This window comes from Bos indicus x Bos taurus, chromosome 10, assembly GCF_003369695.1.
Source record: "Bos indicus x Bos taurus breed Angus x Brahman F1 hybrid chromosome 10, Bos_hybrid_MaternalHap_v2.0, whole genome shotgun sequence".
NCBI lineage: Eukaryota > Metazoa > Chordata > Mammalia > Artiodactyla > Bovidae > Bos > Bos indicus x Bos taurus.
Window position 1 is genome coordinate 24350065 of NC_040085.1, and position 22401 is coordinate 24372465.

Sequence of the window (22401 nt, forward strand, 5' to 3'; positions counted from 1 at the left end):
AAGCTATTGTAAAATATTGACTACGTTCCCAGTGTTGTATATTGCATCCTTGTAACTTACTTATTTTATACCTAGTAGTTTGTACCTCTTATCCCCTTCACTTTCCACCCCTCCCACCTCTACTACTACTACTACTACTACTACTAAGTCACTTCAGTCATGTCTGACTTTGTGCGACCCCATAGACGGCAGCCCACCAGGCTCCTCCATCTCTGGGATTCTCCAGGCAAGAACACTGGAGTGGGTTGCCATTTCCTTCTCCAATGCATGAAAGTGAAAAGTAAAAGTGAAGTTGCTCAGTCGTGTCCGACTCTCAGTGACCCCATAGACTGCAGCCTTCCAGGCTCCTCAGTCCATGGGATTTTCCAGGCAAGAGTACTGGAGTGGGGTGCCATTGCCTTCTCCAATGCATGAAAGTGAAAAGTGAAAGTGAAATCGCTCAGTCGTATCTGACTCTTAGCAACCCCATGGACTGCAGCCTTCCAGGCTCCTCCATCCATGGGATTTTCCAGGCAAGAGTACTGGAGTGGGGTGCCATTGCCTTCTCTGACCTCTGGTAATGACTAATTTGTTCTCTGTTTCTGTCAGTCTGTTTCCATTATGTTACAATTGTTCATTTGTTTTATTTTTTGGATTTTACATATCACTGAAGAGATACAGTTTTATTCTCTCCCTGTATGAATTATTTCACTAGGTATTGTTCCCTCCAGGTCCATCCATGTTGTCACAATGACAAAATTTCATTCTTTTATGGCTGAGTAATATTCCATTGTGTACATATACCACATCTTCTTTATTCATTCATCTCTTGGTGGATGCTTGGGTTGCTTCCATCTCTTGGCTTTCGTAAACAATGGCGCACTGAACATTGGGTGCAGATGTCCTTTTGAACTGGTGTTTTTCAAATAATTTTTCTAATAAAGACAGCTCTCCCTTTCTAAGACTTGGTGACTACAGTTTCCTCCTCATTTTGTATTTCCTCAAGAAAAATATTTGCAGTCTGTTTATGTTCTGCTACATGATTTCTGAGGGAAGGGTGACTGATGCTGGGGTTGGGGAGTGGTCAGTTGGCATCAGAAGGTATTTTACAGCAAACCGGTATTTTATTTAAATACAGTATTAAATATGGTATTTAATTATGGCATTAAATACCATATTAAATATAGTATTTACTTAAATACAGAAGTATTACAGTACATAGTATAGTGATATTTTACTTAAAGTAGTTGAACAACCTCCAACTCATAGGCTGGTTCTCAATCTCCTAAATTGTTGCTGGAAGTTTTCTTCTACAGCTCCATTGTGGATAATGCCTATTGGATTTCTGTGTCTAGTTAGGTAGCACCATCCCACCGCACTCTCTATAGTTTAAATTCAGTAGCATAGGGGTTCTAGAGTTACCATAAAGCAGGCAGAATTCTCAGTGTAGGACTTTGACCACATTTGTTCACCCTTAAGTCAGGGCTGACCATTGAAGCCTCATGACTTTGGAGACCCTCCAACTATTTTAATACCAGAGTGGAGGCTAACCAAGGAGGGAAGGCAGGGGTGTGGTAGCTACCAAGATTTTTTGTATATGGGGTCAGGAGAGCTTGACACTGAGACCTTTCTCTTGTCTCTGGATTTTAATTTCTGGAGGACAGTTCTAACACGTGTGCATGCTAAGTTGCTCAGTTGTGTCCAACTCTTTGTGACACTATGGATTATAGCCTGCCAGGCTCATCTGTTCACGGGGATTTTCCAGGCAAGAATACTGGAGTGAGTTGCTGTGCCCTCCTCTTCTCACAAGCACGTTCCACCAAAAAGTGCCCATGTTCACAAGAACTGGAACATATGGAGGTGTTTTTCTTCTTAGTCTCCACCCCCAAGGGGTGCTGTGGATATTAAAGCTGTCTTCAGTGGCTTCTAGATAATAATAATAAATAGTCACTCAGTTGTGTCCAACTCTTCATAACCCCATGGACCATGACCCGCCAGGCTCCTCTGTCCATGAAATTCTCCAGGCAAAAATACTGGAATGGGTTGCTATTCCCTTCTCCAGGGGATCTTCCCAACCAAGGGATGAAACCCGGGTCTCCTGCATTGCAGGCAGATTCTTTACCGTCTGAGCCACCATGGAAGCAGCAGGGAAGTGGCTGCTAGATTCCAGGGGCAAATATGTGAGATATTACTGATCTCTTGTTTAGGACCTGGCTTCCCAACTGGAGAAAAATTCAGTAGTCATGGTTCAGATTTAAGGCCCAGGGATTTTTTCTTGTGTGTTCTCTAACCCAAAGTGAGGAAGTCACTTATCCCATAGTCAGGGGGCTTTGGAAGTTAGAAACCTGAACTTGAGGGGCTGATGTGTACCTATATGGCTGGATGTGTGCCCTTATTTCTAACCCTGAACATTCCTTCTCTTCTTCCCCTTGGATAACTTCTTTAAGAGCAAGGGGTGGGAAGGGTAGCTCACATTTTTGCAGGAAATTCTGAGCTTCTCCTGTAATGTTTTGCTTTAAAATCCTCCAATAGCAACTTTCTCCAGCAAGCCTGAGTGTTCCAGACTGCTTTCCAACAGCAACATGGATGCTTTGTGGCAAGAACCGCTTAAGTTTTAACACAACTGCAAAGGTCATTTCTCCTTTCAGCTCTTAAATTGTCAAAAATCCAACTTACAAATCCAGACAGTTTACCACATTGTCACATATTGTTAGGGGGCTTCCAGAGGGTCAGAGGTAAAGAATTCCTCTACCAAGCAGAGACCCAGATTCTGTCCCTGGGTTGGGAAGGTCCCCTGGAGAAGGAAATGGCAACCCACTCCGGTATACTTGACTGGGAATCCTATGGAAGAGGATCCTGGTGGGCTACCATCCATGGGGTCACAAAGAGTCCGACAAAACTGAATGACTAAACAACAAAAGTATTGTTAAGCACTCAGCTACCCAGTATACTCCAAGGGATGCATTGGAAGCTTTGCAATCACGTAAATTTCTAATTCTGGATTCTGCAAACTTTCAGTTAATTATTGTCCATACCCCAACTGTCATGCCTCTAATAGTTCAGGGAATGTAAAATTCCTCCTTTCTGCATAACCTGAAAGTGTCTATATTTCTTGCGGCGTGTAGCATTTAGTCAGGGTCCTACTAGTCAGTCCCAAGTTCTGATCTCCGAAGGATCCTGTCTCAAAAGAAGCAGGCATAGTAGGAACCTTTCATTAGCCTTGTGATGAGGTGCATTGTGTTCCCTGAAAAGGTATGTTCAAGTCCTAACCCTGGGAACCTGTGAATGGGACTTTGTTTGGAAATAGGGTCTTTCCAGATGTAATGAATGATTTTGATGTGAAATTATCTTGGGTTTAAGGTAAACCCTAAATCCAGTGATGATTGGCCTTTTAAGAAAAGGAAGGGCACAGAGAGACACACAGACACACAGAAGAAGGCCATGAGAAGATGAAGACAAGAAAGACCTCCATGTATTTGAGGAGCAGGTGGAAGGCTAGTGGCTCAGGAATGGTGTTCAAGGAGGAAGTAGTGCAAGATGAAATGAGCTCAGAGAATGGTAGGCGTCAGATGTTATGCAGCCTTGTAAACTATGGTCAAGAGTGGTTTTTATTCTAGATGCAGGAGAAAGCATTTGGAAGGCTTTAAGAAGAAAAAATTGTATGATTTGAATTTTTAAGTGATATTTATTGCTGCTATGTTAGAGTCAAGTGAAGGGTTTTGGAGAATATGTATAATGTCAGTTTAGCTAATCCTGAGTTAAAGAAAGTGAAAGTGTTCATCTCTCAGTCGTGTCTGACTCTTTGCGACCTCATGGGCTGTAGTCCACCAGGCTCCTCTGTCCATGGGATTCTCTAGGCAAGAACACTGGAGTGGGTTGCCATTCCCTTCTCCAGGGGATCTTCCCCACCCAGGGATCAAACCTGGTTCTCCTGCATTCCAGGCAGATTCTTTGCCATCTGAGCCACCAGGATAAGATGTTTCCCAGAATTCCCCTCCCTGAGAGACTCGGGGTTGGTCAGCCTCACAAGGAGCATTTTGTATGCTATTTGGAAGGCAGAAAGGAAGCAGTAGCCTATTGCTTTTACACTTGAAAGGTGTAAAAGAGAAGGGCACAAGGCCCCACTGCAATGCACCCACTTGGCTGTAATTTCCTGGCTCATCTTACTGTCCTGGGACAATATCTGGACCACAAATCTGGTCTACATTTCCTTACCTTCCATGCAGCTAAGTATAGTCATGTGATGATATTCCATTTAATGGGGCTATGGGGGACATTTTGTCTGTAATTATCTGTAATTTGCTGGGCAAGGACCTTAAAGGAATGGGGCATGCCATTCCTCCTCCCTTCCTCATTCTGGCTGTCTAGAATTTTTATGTGTTGACAGTCTCAGTAGTAGGCAGCAGAGAAGGATCCTGGTCCTTGGACCAGGTCATCAAGCCATGCCAGTTGTGGACTTCCTACTTCTTGTCTTTTACAAGAGAGCTAAAACCTATTTTATTTGATATAAGATTATTATCCACCACTGTTTTCTATTTCTATCACATGTAGCCAATGTTAATCCTAAATAAAGCAGTGTCCATATAATTAACTCCTTTTTTTTTCAAGGACATCTAAATGAATGCCTGCTTGGTGCAAACAATAGGCTAATTAGAACAATGTTTTTTTCTTAGTCAAGCCTGTGTATATTGTCTACATATACACACAAAATCCCTTTACCAACCCATATTTTGCTTTGCCTTTAAAGTTCTAAAAGAATTATAGATACTTTACTAGAATCTATTATTAAAAGCACCCCTACTTTCTCTAGGGAAGCAACAATTGATCCGCATTTTCTTGGCACTAGCTCACATTTCCTAAACCCTTGTTTAAAATTAATCCAAATCATTAAACAACACAGGGAAAAAAATTCTTTTAAAATTACACAATAAAAGCTGCCTGAGAGACTGAAAAAATTAAGTTTACATGTAATCTCAGATAAGGTGACCAAATTTCCAAAATTGGCTAAGACAATCCTAACTCCCTGATTGCCTGCTGCTCTGGTTTCTGTCTCAGCACACGTCATGTGGTCTAGCCAGATGTCATCCAACTTTAGGACAGGAATTCCTGGGCTCTGTTCAGGAGAGCAAATCACTAAAAATGGGAGTCAGTTTAGCTCAGTCGCTCAGTCATGTCTGACTCTTTGTGACCCCATGGGCTGCAGCATGCCAGGCTTCCCTGTCCATCACCAACTCCCAGAGCTTGCTCAAACTCATGTCCATTAAGTCGGTGATGCCATCCAACCATCTTATCCTCTGTTGTACCCTTATCCTCCCGCCTCAATCTTTCTCAGCATCATGGTCTTTTCCCATGAATCAGTTCTTGGCATCAGGTGGCCAAAGTATTGAAGCTTCAGCATCGGTCCTTCCAGTGAATATTCAGGACTGATTTCCTTTAGGATGGACTGGTTGGATCTCCTTGCAGTCCAAGGGACTCTGAAGATGGGGGCAACAACCTGGAAGTAGAAATGGCAAAAAACTAAAGTGTGGTTACAATTTTAGTTAACATTTTTTGGTTGTTTGACAAAGTTTGGAAGCATTTGTCAGTGCATATTGTTTTGTTTGGTGTCTTTCACACTGTGCATTGTATGACATGTTTCTAGGGTGTGATCAATATTCTTAAAAAGTGATATTGACTACAATAGGCTAGAAAATGTCAGAGTACATTGCACATGCTAAGGGCGAGTATTTTTCAAAAATTTGTGTTTTGTCCATGAGTCTTTGGCACAAGAGGGTGAATAATGGGAAATTTAAAATCAGCAAATTTTAACTGTTTATGACTGCGCTCACCCAGTGTTTTTAGAATCATGCAATAATATTAAGAAATGTTAAGTCTTTTGTTCATCATGTGTTTAATGTATGTAACAGTAACAGTACTTGTAAGTCCAGCACCTCCTTCAGTGGGGTTTTCCCTTCAAGCCCCAACTCACATAAGTTTTCCAAGGCTATTCCAGGGACTTTACAAGTGTCCAGGACTATTGGATGAGGTGTTGTCTACAGGGCATTGGTCAATGGCTAGTTCACCCTTGAAGTTCACTGGAAGTTCACATGGCATATAAAGACTAAATTGAAGTTAGCTAGTTGGACAAGGAGAAAAGGGCTTTCCAGGTAGAAGTAGCAGTATATATTAAACCGAAGAAACAGTAAAATGGATGGGTTTACAATATCTTATATTATTAGGTCCAGAAAGTTTTAAAAGCTGAAAGCTTTTTCTTAATCCATAGGCAGGAAAACCTGCCTCAATCTGAATGCATTGGTGTGTAGCATTTGTCAGAGATCCATCAGGAAACAGATGGTATTCTCAGATTGGGATCATTGAAAGAGGGTTTAATAAGGAGACTCCCTCAAAGGTGTGGGTGGAGTGCTGGTACAAGAGATGGGAATGTGATAGTGGGATAGCAGAGCTGTGATAATACCAAGACACACATCCTAGGAGACGAGAGGAGAGAGTGGATCTTGGAGGCCAGAAGGAAGAGTCACGGGAATAAGACTGCCTCAAGAACAGCTGCCTCCAGGAGACTGTGCTTCAGGAGAAGGAAACACCCCAGGTTTCCAGATAACCTGCAGGGCTCCCCATTGGCTAGAATCCCGGGGCAATGGGGTATGGGCCTGAAGCCCAGATAGGTTAGTTTTCTAGGCACAGAGCAGGTGGAAAAGATCTGGAGGAGCCAAGGGAAATGACTCAGTGGCAAAGCCAGACCCAACTGATTGAGGCCACTTGTGATCTTAATACACTTAATGTGAATATTCTAGGTTTGCTGCAGAAATATTCATGTGTTTGAAGTGAGCTGATGCCTTAGACAATCTGGGGTGTTATGTAACACACACACACACACACACACACACACAGAAGCATGGGATTACCTGTTGAAAATATTAAAAAATATGAATTCTGAAACACTTGTGGTCTCTGGGGTTTCTGTTAAGTGAATACTTAACAGAAAACTTTTAAGTAAACTGGAGACATTTCCATATGGCTAGATTTTGTATGTTGGGAGTTAGGAGTCAGGAGGAGACTGGAAAAGTGGACTGGAGCTGTGACAGGAAGAGGCTTTTATGCCAAGCCAAGAGTATGGATGTGGTAAATGGTGGGCATCTATAATAAAGACCTTTAAAGGGGGTGACAAGGTTAGGTATGTTCTACAAAGATCTCTTTGGCTATCATGCACAAACTGGATTGGACTTTCCTGGGCAGCAGAGCATGGGATGGCCTGGGTCTGGCATTTCTCTGGTACCTCACAGTAGAGAAGGAGCAGCAGAGGCAAAGGGTGGTGAAAGGCTGGCTCTTGTGACTCCCACAACTGCACAGATGACACTTGAACAGAACATGGAAGAATCAGAGAAACACCTGCAGGGGACGAGAAGAGGAGACTGTGACAATTTCAAATGTCATGCTCAGCACTGCTTAGTAAGCTGCCTAACACTCCATTCTAAAGGAAATCAGTCCTGAATATTCATTGGATGGACTGATGCTGAAGCTGAAGCTCAATACTTTGGCCACCTGATGTGAAGAACTGACTTATTGGAAAAGACCCTGATGCTGGGAAAGATTGAAGGCAGGAGGAGAAGGGGACGACAGAGGATGAGATAGTTGGATGGCATCATTGACTCAGTAGACATCAGTTTGAGCAAGCTCCGGGAGTTGGTGATGGACGGGGAAGCTTGGCGTGCTGCAGTCCATGGGTTGCAGAGTCGGACAAGACTGAGTGACTGAACTGAACTGAACAAGACTTTTTGCCAGCACAGCAGATGTAGTTCATTGCTCATCAACCAATAAAGATACCTTTCCCTTGCTTTTTTACACCATACGTACTTTTTAAAGAAGAATGAATAGGGGCTCATAGGTGTTAAGTGGCAGTAATTACCCAGTGAGTCTGTGATAGAATCTGGACTGGTCTTCTAATAACTCTATGCCGTGCTGTTTTTATTATACCACAGCACCATCCAATCAGTCTGAGATATGGTGATGGTTCACATAAATGTGTGCTTGAGGGTCTGAAAAAAATATGTAGAAATAAAAGACTAGTGCATTGTTGTTATTTAGTCACTCAGTCATGTCCGACTCTGTGACTCTGTGGACTGCGGCACCTCAGGCTTCCCAGTCCTTCACCGTCTCTTGGAGATAGTGCGTTAATTATAGACTTATCAGTCTTTGGAAGGTACAATTTTTTCCTCTTTAAGTTTTTGCCAGGGTCCAGCCCCGGTGGATCCAGGGAATTCAAAGGGGAGATGGCTTCGGCGATCAGGATACGATAGAATTAAAGATTTAAAGAGTGGTTAAATAAGGATAGCTCAGTGAGAAAATTCAGTGGAGAAAAGAGGCTGAATAACTTGGTTTATGTGGAAAGCTAATAAAATTCCAAAATAAAGAATTTACGTCACCTACGTAGGCTGCAGGCGTCCTCCCATTCTCCCGAAGGAGAGGAGACACTAAGGCCTCCCTGGTCCGATCTTAGAAGCCCAGGCAAAATTAGTAGTCTTGACGAGCCTCCATGCCCCAGATGGAAATTTAGCCAGAAGGTGAGAGAAAGAACGACACGGGGAGGCTGAGTTTTGGTGAACAAGGCCCGCACTTTATTTTCCACAGTAGTTTTTATACCTTAAGTTGTGCATAGAGAATAATGGGGTAAGGGGTAGAGTTAGCAGTAAGCCAGGCTTTCTTCCTGCAAACTTATTATATGCAAAAGTTTAGGTGAATTACATCATCTTCTGGCCAAGAGGCCTGTTAACATTTTAAGATCCTTTCTTCAGAAAACTTATTTTTCTCTAAAGGTGATTATTCTAAAGTCAGGCGCCACCCTCCAAAAGCATTAGATAAAGTTGCATTCCTATAGGGCAAAGGTGTGGTAGGCTATAACAAGAAAAGAATTAACTCAAGGGTCCAAGGTTACAAATATTATAGCTACTACTTACATTGCTATACACCAATTATATTAATCAATACACTGCCAGGGACATAGTAGGTAAGCGATATGGAAACTTAACAGCAAACATTGGCCCAACAAGTGAAAAACCCTTCACCAATACAATTTCTAATCCATCTTTTAACTGCTCAGAGCAATCTGTATTTAGACAGTTTAGAACATCTCATGCCTCTCACGGTTGGGAGGCTCTGAACAATCACATGTGGCCGGAAGAATCTATTCAGGCAGGCTAGAGGACTTCCAAAGGAGTTTGTAGGTTGAAACACCCTTGGCATGCCCAGGAACTTTATTAACTGGAGCTGTAAGTTAACTCTTTTTCAGAGAGAGGTGGTAGGGGACAGCCCCCCATAAAGTCAGAGGTGTAGGTGAGAGCACAAAGCAGTAAAGTAGGCAGACTCTGGTTTTGGGGGTAGATGCTCGAGAATTTCCAGGGGGATTCCTGAGGCTCGATCCTGCCTTTGCGTATGCCGAGCCTCCTTCCTCATGACCTTTGCCACGGGCGGAGTTCCTCATGCTGGCTCCCGGCAAGTTTTAATGAAAATAAAACCAAAACATCTATAACATTAAGCAAAATAAAAGTCTAGTAAAGTTAGCACAGCAATTTATGCATAATTATGGAAGAACTGGTACATAAAGTGATTATATGATGTATCTCATGAGTCACTTTGTCAAACTTATTACACAGCCTATTTATAATTTGATTACTTCTAGTCTTTCTCCAATTGTTTAATTGTTTCCATATGCTTGCTTGTGCTTTAATTCATATGTGTTTTGTGAATCTCACCAACCGCAAGCAAGTGGAAGTCTATACAATAAAAATTTATCTCTTTTTCACCACCACTCATCCCCGCTTCAGCACTTTCTCTGAAGGTAACCTTTCTTAAGAGGTGTGTGTACACTTTTTCAGTTTTGTATCCAAACCTGCCTAAATGTTATAGACATACAAAAACAAATGTTATTTCTTGTGTTGTTTTCCCACAGAATGGCATAATACAATGAGAGTGTTCTTAATTTGCCTATTTCACTTGATATGTTACATGTTTCTTCATGTAAATATTAATGATTGCTTTGTGTTCTATTACAGAAATGTTCTTTTTTTTAACCATTCTGTAACTGATGGTAAATAGGCTTTTAAAGTTTTTATGATGACAAATAATCCTTCAGATTAGCATCCTTGTACTGCTTCTTAGTTGTACTTGAAAGACCTTGTTCTCTAAGGTCCTTGGCCAAAGTATATATTTTATAGGAAACTAATAACATATATTTTCTTTTTTTAAAATTTATTTTAATTGGAGAATAATTACTTTACAATATTTTGATGGTTTTGTCATACATCAGTATGAATAGGTACTGTAGGTACACATAGGTAAACTTGTGTCCCCTCCATCCTGTACCCTCCTCCCACCTCCCTCCCCACCCCGTCCCTCCGGGTTGTCACAGAGCACTGGCTTTGGGTGCCCTGCATCATACATCAAACTCACACTGGTCATCTATTTTACCTATGGCAATGTATGTGTCTCAATGCTTTTCTCTCAGATCGTCCCACCCTCTCCTTCTCCCACTGAGTCCAAAAGTCTGTTCTTTACATCTGTGTCTCCTTTGCTCCCCTGCATGTAGGATTGTCGGTACCATCTTTCTAGATTCCTTATATATGTGTTAATATAGTATATTGGTCTTTCTCTTTCTGACTTACTTCACTCTGTATAATAGGCTCTAGGTTCATCCACTTCCTTAGAACTGATTCAAATGCATTCCTTTTTATAGCTGAGTAATATTCCGCCGTGTATATGTATCACGACTTCCTTATCCATTCATCTGCCGGGGGACATCTAGGTTGCTTCCATGTCATAGCTATTGCAAATAGTGCTGCAATGAATATTGAGGTACATGTGTCTTTTTCAATTCTGGTTTCCTCAGGGTATATGCCCAATAGTGGGATTGCTGGGTCCTATGGTAGTTTTATTCTTAGTTTTTAAAGGAATCTCCATACTCTTCTCCATAGTGATTGTATCAGTTTGCATTCCCACCAACAATGAAAGAGGGTTCTTTTTTCTCTATACCCCCTCCAGCACTTATTGTTTGTAGACGTTTTGATGATGGCATTCTGGCTGGGTGAGGTGATACCTCGTTGTGGTTTTGATTTGCATTTCTCTAATAAGGAGTGATGTTGAACATTTTGTCATGTGTTTTTTAGCCATCTGTATGTCTTCTGTGGGGCTTCCCTAATAGTGCAGTTGGTTAAGAATCTGCCTGCAATGCAGGAGACCCCGGGTTGATTCCTGGGTTGGGAAGATCCACTGGAGAAGGGATAGGCTACCCAATCCAGTTTTCTTGGGCTTCTCTTGTGGCTCAGCTGGTAAAGAATCCTCCTGCGATGCTTTGGAGAAATGTCTGTTTAGATCTTCTGCCTGCTGTTTGATTGGGTTGTTCATTTTTTTGGTTTTGAGCTGCATGAGCTGCTTATATATTATGAAGATTAATTCTTTGTCAATTGTTTCATTTGTGATTATTTTCTCCCATTCTGAGGGCTGTCTCTTCAACTTGCTTATAGTTTTCTTCATTGTAAAAAAGCTTTTAATTTAAATAGGTCCCGTTTGTTTGTTTTGTTATTTCCATTACTCTGGGAGGTGGGTCTTAGAGGACCTTGCTGTGATTTATAACAGAGAGTGTTCTGCTTACTACTTTCCTCTAAGAGTTTTATACTTTCTGGTCTTACATTTAGGCCTTTAACTCATTTTGAGTTTATTTTTGTGTATGGTGTTAGACAGTGTTCTAATTTCATTTTTTTACACATAGTTGACCAGTTTTCCCAGCACCACTTTTTTTTTCCTTGTCCGAGTATTTTCTTTTCAGTTTTATTTATTTATTTTACTTTACAATATTGTATTGATTTTGCCATACATTGACATGAATCTGCCGTGGGTGTACATGTGTTCCCCATCCTGAACCCCCTTCAACCTCCCTCCCCATCCCATCCCTCTGGGTCATCCCAGTGCACCAGCCCCGAGCATCCTATATCATGCATCGAACCTGGACTGGCAATTCGTTTCACATGTGATAATTTACATGTTTCAATGCCATTCTCCCATATCATCCCACCCTCACCCTCTCCTACAGAGTACAAAAGACTGTTCTATACATCTATGTCTCTTTTGCTGTCTCGCATACAGGGTTATCATTACCATCTTTCTAAATTCCATATATATGTGTTAGTATACTGTATTGGTGTTTTCCTTTCTGGCTTACTTCACTCAATAGGCTCCAGTTTCATCCACCTCATTAGAACTGATTCAAATGTATGAGTAATGGCTCATTCAAATGGCTGAGTAATATTCCATTGTGTATATGTACCACAGCTTTCTTATCCATTCGTCTGCTGATGGACATCTAGGTTGCTTCCATGTCCTGGCTATTATAAACAGCCAGCACCACTTTTTGAAGAGACTTTTTCTCTATTGTATATTTTTACCTCCCTTGTCAAAGATAAGGTGTCCACGGGTGTGTGGATTTATCTCTGGGCTTTCTGTTTTGTTCCATTGATCTGTATTTCTATTTTTGTGCCAGTACCATACTGTCTTGATGACTGTAGCTTTGTAGTATTGTCTGAAGTTGGGAAGGTTGATATCTCCAATTCCATTCTTCTTTCTCAAGATTACTTTGGCTGTTTGGGGTCTTTTGTATTTCCATAAAAATTGTGAAATTATTTGTTCTACTTCTGTGAAAAATACCAGTTTGATAGGAATTGCATTGAATCTATAGATTGCTGTGTATGGTATAATTATTTTCACTATATTATTTCTTCCAACCCAAGAACATGGGGTATTTCTCTATCTATTTGTGTCATATTTGATTTCTTTCATTAGTGTTTTATAGTTTTTTATATACAGGTCATTTGCCTCTTTAGGTAAATTTATTCCTAAGTATTTTATTGTTTTTGTTGCAATGGTGAATGGGATTGTTTCCTTAATTCCTCTTTTTGATTTTGCATTGTTAATGTATAGGGATGCAAGAGACTTCTGTGTATTAATTTATATCCTGTGACTTTATTATATTCATTGATTAGCTCTGGTAATTTTCTGGTGGCATCCTTAGGGTTTTCTATGTAAAGAATCATACCATCTGTTTTCTTAAACTTTCTCTTGGAAATCATTCATATTAACTCATAAATACAGCAACAAAAAATCATTTTATTGAATTTTAGGCAAATGATAAAAGTGACTAAGAGTTTAGGTCCAGTTCAGATCAGTTCGGTTCAGTCGCTCAGTTGTGTCTAACTCTTTGAGACCCCATGGACTGAAGCATGCCCAGGCCTCCCTGTCCATCACCAACTCCCGGAGTTTACTCAAACTCATGCCCATTGAGTGGATGATGCCAGCCAACCATCTCATCCTCTGTTGTCCCCTTCTCCTCCCGCCCTCAATCTTTCCCAGCATTAGGGTCTAATGGCAACCCACTCTAGTACTCTTGCCTGGAAAATCCCTTGGACCGAGGAGCCTGGTAGGCTACAGTCCATGGGGTTGCAAAGAGTCAGACATGACTGAGCAACTTCACTACTAGGGTCTTTTCAGATGAGTGAGTTCTTCGCATCAGGTGGCCAAAAGTACTGGAGTTTCAGCTTCAACATCAGTCCTTCCAGTGAATACTCAGGACTGATTTCCTTTAGGATGGACTGGTTGGATCTCTTTGCAGTCCAAAGGATTCTCAAGAGTCTTCTCCAACACCACAGTTCAAAAGCATCAATTCTTCAGCGCTCAGCTTTCTTTATAGTCCAACTCTCACATCCATACATGACTATTGGAAAAACTGTAGCCTTGACTAGATGGACCTTTGTTGGCAAAATAATGTCTCTGCTTTTTAATATGCTTCTAGATTGGTCATAACTTTCCTTCTAAGGAATAAGTGTCTTTTAATTTCATGGCTGCAATCACCATCTGCAGTGATTCTGGAGCCCAAAATAATAAAGTCAGCCACTGTTTCCACTGTTTCTCCATCTATTTGCCATGAAGTGATGGGACTGGATGCCATGATCTTTGTTTTCTGAATGTTGAGCTTTAATTAGGTCCAGTAGGAACTATTAATATCTTGCTGTTTTCTTCTTTTGCTCACTAATCTCAGTTTCTTATGCAAGGTCATTCTAGAGATTACTCTTAAAATTCTTCTTTGGTGTTTACTTCATCATATCTTTTATCTTAAGAACATCTGAGAGGCACAGACCTGAGGAAGAATCTCCAGATTAAAGAAGTGAAGTTGCTAGAAGTTTAAGTGGTGTTTCCTCACTAGGGAAGTGACATGCTAAAGGGCTGTGGCATCCAGGACCTTTTCTAACTTTCTGCTTCCACCATTGCCTCAAATAATGAGCTCTTGTGAGAGGAGCAGAGAGTGGTGTTTAAGACTTATGTACTCATTAGCTGTGGGCTTGGAGCAAATGACTTAACTTCTCTGTGCTGCAATTTCTACCTCAGTGAAAACAAGGTTGGTGATGGTGATGATGATGATATTGCCTATTCTGTGGGGTTGTTGTGAACACTCAAAGATGAATATTTGTAAAGCACCTATCAGGCCTGGCACATAATAACCAGTATCCAAGTGTTTGTTGGAGACACATGTTTAATCCCTGGGGTGGGAAGATATCCTGGAGGCGGAAATGGCAGCCCACTCCAGTATTCCTAGAAAATAGCATGGACAGAGGGACCTGGTGGGCTACAGTCCATGGGGTCACCAAGAGTTGGACATGTCTTAGTGACTGAGCACACACGTGGGTGTTTGTTTGATAAAATAACACAATGATATGGAGAGTGTGAAGTCTCCCAAAGAAACAACTGTTCGAGAAACTTTCCTAAAGCTCAAGGATGGCTGAAGTTGCTCAGAATGTCATGTGAAAAATCTCCCTTCTCCTCCCTATCAGATCTTCACTGTGGAGGTTTCTCTACTCAGTGTTCACAGACGCCCTATATTTCAATGATTTATGCTGGATGTCTAAACTTCTAATGAGAAATGATATTTAGGTTTAAAAAAGCAGGTTAAAAATGGACAGATTTTGGGTGTCTGTTTCCTCACAGTTGTTGGCACGTTCTTTGTATTCAACGAAATAGTCTAACAAGAAGAGGAGATTTGCAAAAATGTATATCACGGAAGAAATTGAGTCAGATTTCAGAAACATAAGTACAGGAACAGATTGGATTCTCAGGGGTCATGTCTTTCTGAACATAAGAAAATAATAGAAAACTCACTGACAGTTTATTTTTATAATCCACATTTTCATGTTCTTTTTTCCTTCTATGTTTTGTTTGTTTTTTTTTTTTGGCCACACCATGAGGCTTGTGGGGCCTTTAGTTCCCAGACGAGGATCGAACCCTGGGCTCTGGCAGTGAAAATGCTGAGTCCTAACCACTGGTCCACCAGGGAATTCCCATAACCCACATTTTCAAATTTTACTACTATAACTATTAGAAGTATAGCCAAGTTTTATTTAATGAAGAGCTGGCTAGCCAGGTTTGAGATTTTACAAGTATTCTGTTATTCTTTTCTTCTTATCCTGCCCCTGCAATATCCTGTGTTTTGATCAGTTTCAAAGCATGTGAAGTTAAGTAGGGGATTTGTTTCTCTCATGGTTAAACTTCCAAGTCAAACTGTGTATTTTTTTAATTTCCTCTTCAGCAAAAAGATACAGAGTAAAAGGGTCCCTCCTGGGGGCATCTGTAATCTCTGGAATGGTTGACTGTAGCCTTGGACTGAGCACTCTGACCAAATAGTTTTATATTCTTGTCTGATGTGTTATGATTTAGTGTCACAATAGAGCTGAATGTCCTACTTCCTCATAATATCACTTACAGGATTGGGGGGCTTGACACCAGCTTTTGACACCAGCTTCAGCATAGAATCTACTTGTAGGATTTTGGAGAGGATTTCTGATACAGGAAGAGGGAGGGAAAATTAACATGCTGGGAGTAGCCACTAAAGTACCCATGGAGAGCTGCCATTCGAAGTTTCAGACTTTCACGAGGAAAGAAAAAAAGCCCTAGGAAAGAAACTGTAGCAGTTATAACTGTTGCTACCTTATGATAGGTATTGTATATGTTTGTTTTTTTTTATTCTTCACCTTGTTCCAGAAAGTTAAGCATTTATCATATGATTCCTCTAACAGGACAATAAAAAAAAAAAAAAATGGAGATCTTGTTTCTTTTCTTTCTCCTTGGCCTGCAGCATAGGTCTCTGTTTAACTCTGTAATGATTTCTTTTTTATTTAGAGTTGCTCAGGCAACTACTCTTCACTGTCTAACTTGACCCTGTTTCCTGATGAATGATCTTTTTATTTCTTAGCTATGTCCTAAAGGTTTTCACATTCTGCAGTTTTCTCTGTTAAATAGCTTTCGACATAACTGCTTATAAAATCATAGGCAGCCATAAAAACCTTAGATTTTTAAAGGAACCTTCAGTTCAGTTCAGTTCAGTCACTCCGTCATGTCTGACTCTTTGCAACCCCATGAATCGCAGCACGCCAGGCCTCCCTGTCCATCACCAACTCCCAGATTTTACCCAAACTCATGTCCATCGAGTCGGTGATGCCATCCAGCCATCTCATCCTTTGTCATCCCCTTCTCCTCCTGCCCTCAATCCCTCCCAGCAACAGAGTCTTTTCCAATGAGTCAACTCTTCACATGAGGTGGCCAAAGTACTGGAGTTTCAGCTTCAACATCAGTCCTTCCAATGAACACCCAGGACTGATTTCCTTTAGGATAGACTGGTTGGATCTCCTTGCAGTCCAAGGGACTCTCAAGAGTCTTCTCCATCACCACAGTTCAAAAGCATCAATTCTTCTGCACTCAGCTTTCTTCACAGTCCAACTCTCACATCCATACATGACCACAGGAAAAACCATAGCCTTGCCTAGACGGACCTTTGTTGGCAAAGTAATGTCTCTGCTTTTTAATATGCTATCTAGGTTGGTCATAACTTTCCTTCCAAGGAAACTTAGATACCATTTAATCCAACCCTCTCATTTTATAGTTAAAGAAATTGAGTCCCTAAGAGGGTAAATAACTTGTTCTGTGTCATCCAGTTACTTTGTAAGCTGGATAGAATTTTCCCAAGCTATTTTTTTTTTTTTTTTTTTGCTTGGGTAGAACTACAACTAAAGCCATTTTAAAGGCCATGTACTTCTCCATCTTTGTCCTTTTGAAATACCATATGTATATAATTAGCACCTTCAAATTTATAAAATCAGGACTCCTAATTCTGAAAAACATCGTGATGTGACAGTTAAACAGATTTGGAATTAACGTACTTTTTAATAGGCAATTTTTTGCCACGCTGGTCTCAGGTGTACAAGTTAGTTGAAGGTTGGCTAGGTGAGCCAAAAGAGATTGCTTTACTTTATCTAAGTTTGGTGAGGGAGGGAGTTGAGGGGAAATAACCAACACAAATAGAGAAAAATAATATCAAGATAGGAATCAGTGAGGCTCAATAACCTATTGCCATTACTATTGATAGAATATCACACTTTGTGGCCACAAGATCATGACTCTAGGTGGACAGTATGAAGACCAGTAAGAAATTATAAATTTCCTTTATGTCTGTAACTTGCACCTGTGCTCTCACTGTGTGCTCAAATCACTCAGTCATGTCCAACTCTTTGCCACTCCTCCACGCTTCTCTGTCCATGGGATTGTCCAGGCAAGAATACTGGAGTGGGTTGCCATTTCCTCCTCCATGGGATCCTCCTGATCCAGGGACTAAACCCGTGTCTCTTACGTCTCCTACATTGGCAGACAGGTTCTTTACCAATTCACCACCTGGCAAACTTGCATCCAGCTAGAGCCAAAGGTGAGCAGTCTGTAGCTTCCCCATTCTCTTCCTACTATCCCCTCATTCCAGTTAGTACGTCAATCTATGTAGCCACAAATACCACAGAATCTTTGAAGAACCACTCTTCTTGACTGCCCTGTACCTCTCTTTGCAAGATAATATACCCCACAAGCAGGCACATCTCTACCATTTGTGAGCCTGAGGTGAATGTACAAATGATTATTTCCGCACATCCCGAAGCTAAGTCGGCCACCTACCCTTTGTTTGGAGAAGACAATGGCACCCCACTCCAGTACTCTTGCCTGGAAAATCCCGTGGACGGAGGAGCCTGGGAGGCTGCAGTCCATGGGGTCGCTAAGAGTCGGACACGACTGAGCGACTTCACTTTCACTTTTCACTTTCATGCATTGGAGAAGGAAATGGCAACCCACTCCAGTGTTCTTGCCTGGAGAACCCCAGGGACGGGGCAGCCTAGTGGGCCGCCGTCTATGGGGTCTCACAGAGTAGGACACGACTGAAGTGACTTAGCAGCAGTAGCATCAGCAACCCTTTGTTCATACTGACCTCAAAGAAACCTGTGTATAAGTATGCTGACTACACCCTATATATTCAAGCTCTGTCCATAACTCCAAACACAAATTACACAAACGACTATTTTTTGGCTTCACTTTGGGCCATATGGTCCGTCCTTTATTGTTCAGAGAGGAGCAGAAGCCCAAGCAGGCCCTGGAAGCAGGGAAGCAGAGATTCATGAGCAGGGAATTCTAAACATTCTGGTTAGGGAGAACTTGGTCTAGAAGAGGATAAGAAGGTTACAGATGGTTGAACACCCTTGGGCTCACAGCCCCAACATGGTTCATGTAGGGAGGAGGAGGACCAGAATATGTCTTTCTAAAGTGTGGAACCCAGGAAGGAAGTTCTGGTTGATTGGATCAAGAGCAGTACTGCTAACGAAACACCTTTGGGATAGAGCCCTCCTATAGACATTGTCTTGGGTTGGACCTGTACAAAGAATGGAATCAAAGACTTTTGTTGGCCAGAAAGGAGCTACCTTAAGCAAGACATTTTTTAAACAGGGAGGTCTCAAGAGATTGAAAAAGGCATCTAAAAGAATAAGACTATTCAAAAGTATGTCATGTCAGGGCTGAAAGGAATTGTGAAGATCAGCTAATAAAGACAGACTGAGACTACAAAGAAAGGCAACTTGCTCAGGGTCAGACTGCAAGTTAGTAATAGAGTTCAGCCGAAAACTTGAAACTTGGGTTGCCAGGTTCTCAGGACTGGGTTTTTTCCCACAACCCTGCGCTGAATCCTTTTGATGTCTAACTTTAAGCGACATGGAAGAAGGATGGTCACTGGGTAGCTCTTAAACTATAAGTGGGTCTTTTCAACAGTGTGACAGAGCAGAATGGCAGATACCAATGGTTTCCACTGAAAATCAAAGACCAAGAAGCCTGTGTGTGTGTGTGTGTGTGTGAGAGAGAGATAGAGAGAGAGAGAAGCAGAAAATCAGGTAAGAAAGAGAGGGAAAGCACTAAAATACAGGGCCCAATGTCTTGGTGGGGATGTTGAGCATCAGAGAAGCTCTGTCTCTTCCTGTGAGTCAAAACCAGGAAGTGATATCATTGTTAAATGACTCAACTGGGGAAGTTGGTACAATGAGAAAAGGTAGGAATGAAGCAGGAGCTGTAAGATGTTTGAATTAGTCTCTCAGTCTTATTTAGCCTCCCACTGGGACTCTATTTCAACTTCGTTCATACTCTGCTACACTGTTAGTATTGTTTGTTTTAAAAACGAAGGCCAGGAAATAAAATCTACTCAAGTGGCAAGTATGGTCTAAGCATTTATTGATAGTGCTAAAACAAATGAATATTTGTGGCCTATGAAAATAAGAATTAAACCACAGTACAGAATTTGCATTCCAGATGTAGCCTTGCAGCAAGCCATTTAACCTCTGAAAGTTTTCCCAAAGGTAAACTGCAAATAAGAAAGTTAGCTCTTAATATTTATGACAGAAAAAAAAAAAAGTAGAAAGTGAAAGTGAAATCGCTCAGTCGTGTCGGACTCTTTGTGATCCCATGGACCCTCTGTCCATGGAATTTCCCAGGCAAGAATACTGGAGTGGGCGGCCATTTCCTTCTCCAGGGGATCTTCTCAACTCAGGGATCAAACATGGGTCTCCAGCATTGCAAGCAGGCGATTTTACCGTCTGAACCACCAGGGAAGCCCAAATAGAAGCAACAGGGAAATAAAAAATTATGTAATATTATATGCTACAATATTATCAACATTAAAATGCCAGTTTTGAAAATTTTTAACAATGTACGAAAAATTCACAATATAATGCTGAGAGAAAAAGCATGATTCAGAAAGTATATATATTGAGTTATGCCAGTTTTAAAAAATAGATGATTATAAAATACATCAAAATGTTAATTTTATTATCTTTAGATGGTAACTAGCTGCTGCTGCTGCTAAGTCGCTTCAGTCGTGTCCGACTCTGTGCGACCCCATAGACCTCTGGCAGCCCACCAGGCTGTCCCATCCCTGGGATTCTCCAGGCAAGAACACTGGAGTGGGTTGCCATTTCCTTCTCCAATGCATGAAAGTGAAAAGTGAAAGTGAAGTCGCTCAGTCGTGTCCGACTCTTAGCGACCCCATGGACTGCAGCTTACCAGGCTCCTCCATCCGTGGGATTTTCCAGGCAAGAGTACTGGAGTGGGGTGCCATTGCCTTCTCCGGATGGTAACTAGAGATGGATTTAATTTTCTTCTTCCTATAGTATTTTCACTACTTTCCAAATTGTGTTTAATGGACAAATACTAATACTACCATAAGGAAAATATGTTGTTTTTAATAGAAAGAATTGCTTTAGCCTAATTCATAAGGATGTTGTGAGTAAAATGAAATAACAGGAGCTTAAATTGAATTCTGACAGACATGAGCTAAACAGTCTAAGTATTTATGTTAAAAGAAAATTTTGACCAATGTCTCCATGCATAGCATTTTTTTCTTGATAATGAATGGAGGTGCCTGGAAGTAATTGTCCCTGTCATCAGAAAGGCACAGGATAGCCACTACCACTTCAGATCTAGTTTTATATGCTGACCCTGGTGTCCAAGAAAGAGTCAAAGAGACCTTGGTGGTTAAATAGCAACTTGATCCAGTCATCAGGAGGGATGGCAAACTCTTTGGGAAAGTGTTTGTGCCTGAGGTGGGAAGTGTGTAGACAGACTCTTGTTTTTTCCTGTGGCTTCAATTTCAGCCCTCTTTCTCAGCAGGCAGCAGCCACTATCTCATGTCATTCCCCATAGAAGCTGCTGGTAAGTTGGAAGAGGGTTAAAATAGGTTCTTGGGAAATACAGGAAGGCGATAAGCAGGGCTGCAGCTGGGGCTTGGACCAGAATTAGCTTGGCATCCTGGGAAGCTAAGCTAAGGTAAGGTAGGTAACTACTACCATTCACAGACTGTTGTGTCAAGTACTTGCTAGTCATGATTTCATTCAGTCCTCTAAAAATATGAGCTTAGTTAGATTATTTCTTTTTCCTCCTCCTCTTTCTTTTCATTTTAAACTGGAAGCTCAGAGAGGCAAAACATCTCATCCAAGATCGTGTGATCTAATCGTGTGACCTACCTTACCTTATCTTACCTTCCCAGGATGCCAAGTTAATTCTGGTTCCAGCCTCAGCTGCAGCCCTGCTTACTACCTTCTTGTATTTCCTAAGAATCTATTTTAACCCTCTTCCAACTTACCAGCAGCTAATAAGTGCTGGAGCTGGAGTTTGACATCAGGTTTTACTGGCTCTGAAATTTGTGTTTTTTACAGTAAAGTCCAATGAGTCCCAGAACTGTTTAACACCAGATTCACTCAAGGAGAATTTGGAAAATATAGATTCCTAAATCCTATCCCTAGAAATTCTGATGATTTATTAGGTCAGGAATGGGACCAAGGAATTTGTATTTTAAAAAGCCTTCTTGATTTGCTGGTCAGGGAGGTTTGAGGCCTGCTGTTCCATTCCACGTTGCTGTTTCCATATCAGCCACAAGGCAGGTGATGTTCTTGTGCCTGGACCTGAAGACTCTGCCCAGTGAGTGAGTGATGCTGGAGGAAATTCATGTGAACTGCACACCCTGCACAAAACCCTCTACCCTTGGCCCCTGTTGATTCTTCAGTTTCATCTGTCTCTCTCATAACATCAGAATTGTGGAAAACCAGCCAGTTGGGAAGGGTGCTAAAATGAAACATATAAATGTACCAAGATAGAAGAAATTATTTTTAGTAGAACTCTACTGAAACCTCAACTGTGTTTAAAATTGAAAAGAAAAACAACCTCTTGGGGTAGTGAATGGGAAGAGAGGACCAGCCCCTCCTCAAGGAGCTTGCTTCAGCAATAGATGGTCATTAAACAACTTCTAAGGAGGACTTGCCCTGCTCAGTGCGGATCTTGTATTTGGCTGAGAGGCTTTGTAAGTTTGGGTCAAAGTGTGTCCATGTTTAGGACCACAGAGGAGTAGCTGAGAGGCCACTAGTGTTCTCCCCACACAAAATCATTGACTTGGCTTAGGCATCCCCACGTTTTGGTCCTGCCCTGTTCTCACTCCACCCCTGCATCATCTCCTCTTTCCTCCAAGTCTTTGCACATCTAGTCTCATTG

At 41.4% G+C, this 22401-nt stretch overlaps 1 long non-coding RNA gene across 2 annotated transcripts in view; it reads left to right on the forward strand.

The window, feature by feature from the left end:
* Nucleotides 1–22401, forward strand: part of LOC113900057 — a 136440-nt gene that overhangs the window by 1565 nt on the left and 112474 nt on the right. The window lies entirely within an intron of this gene.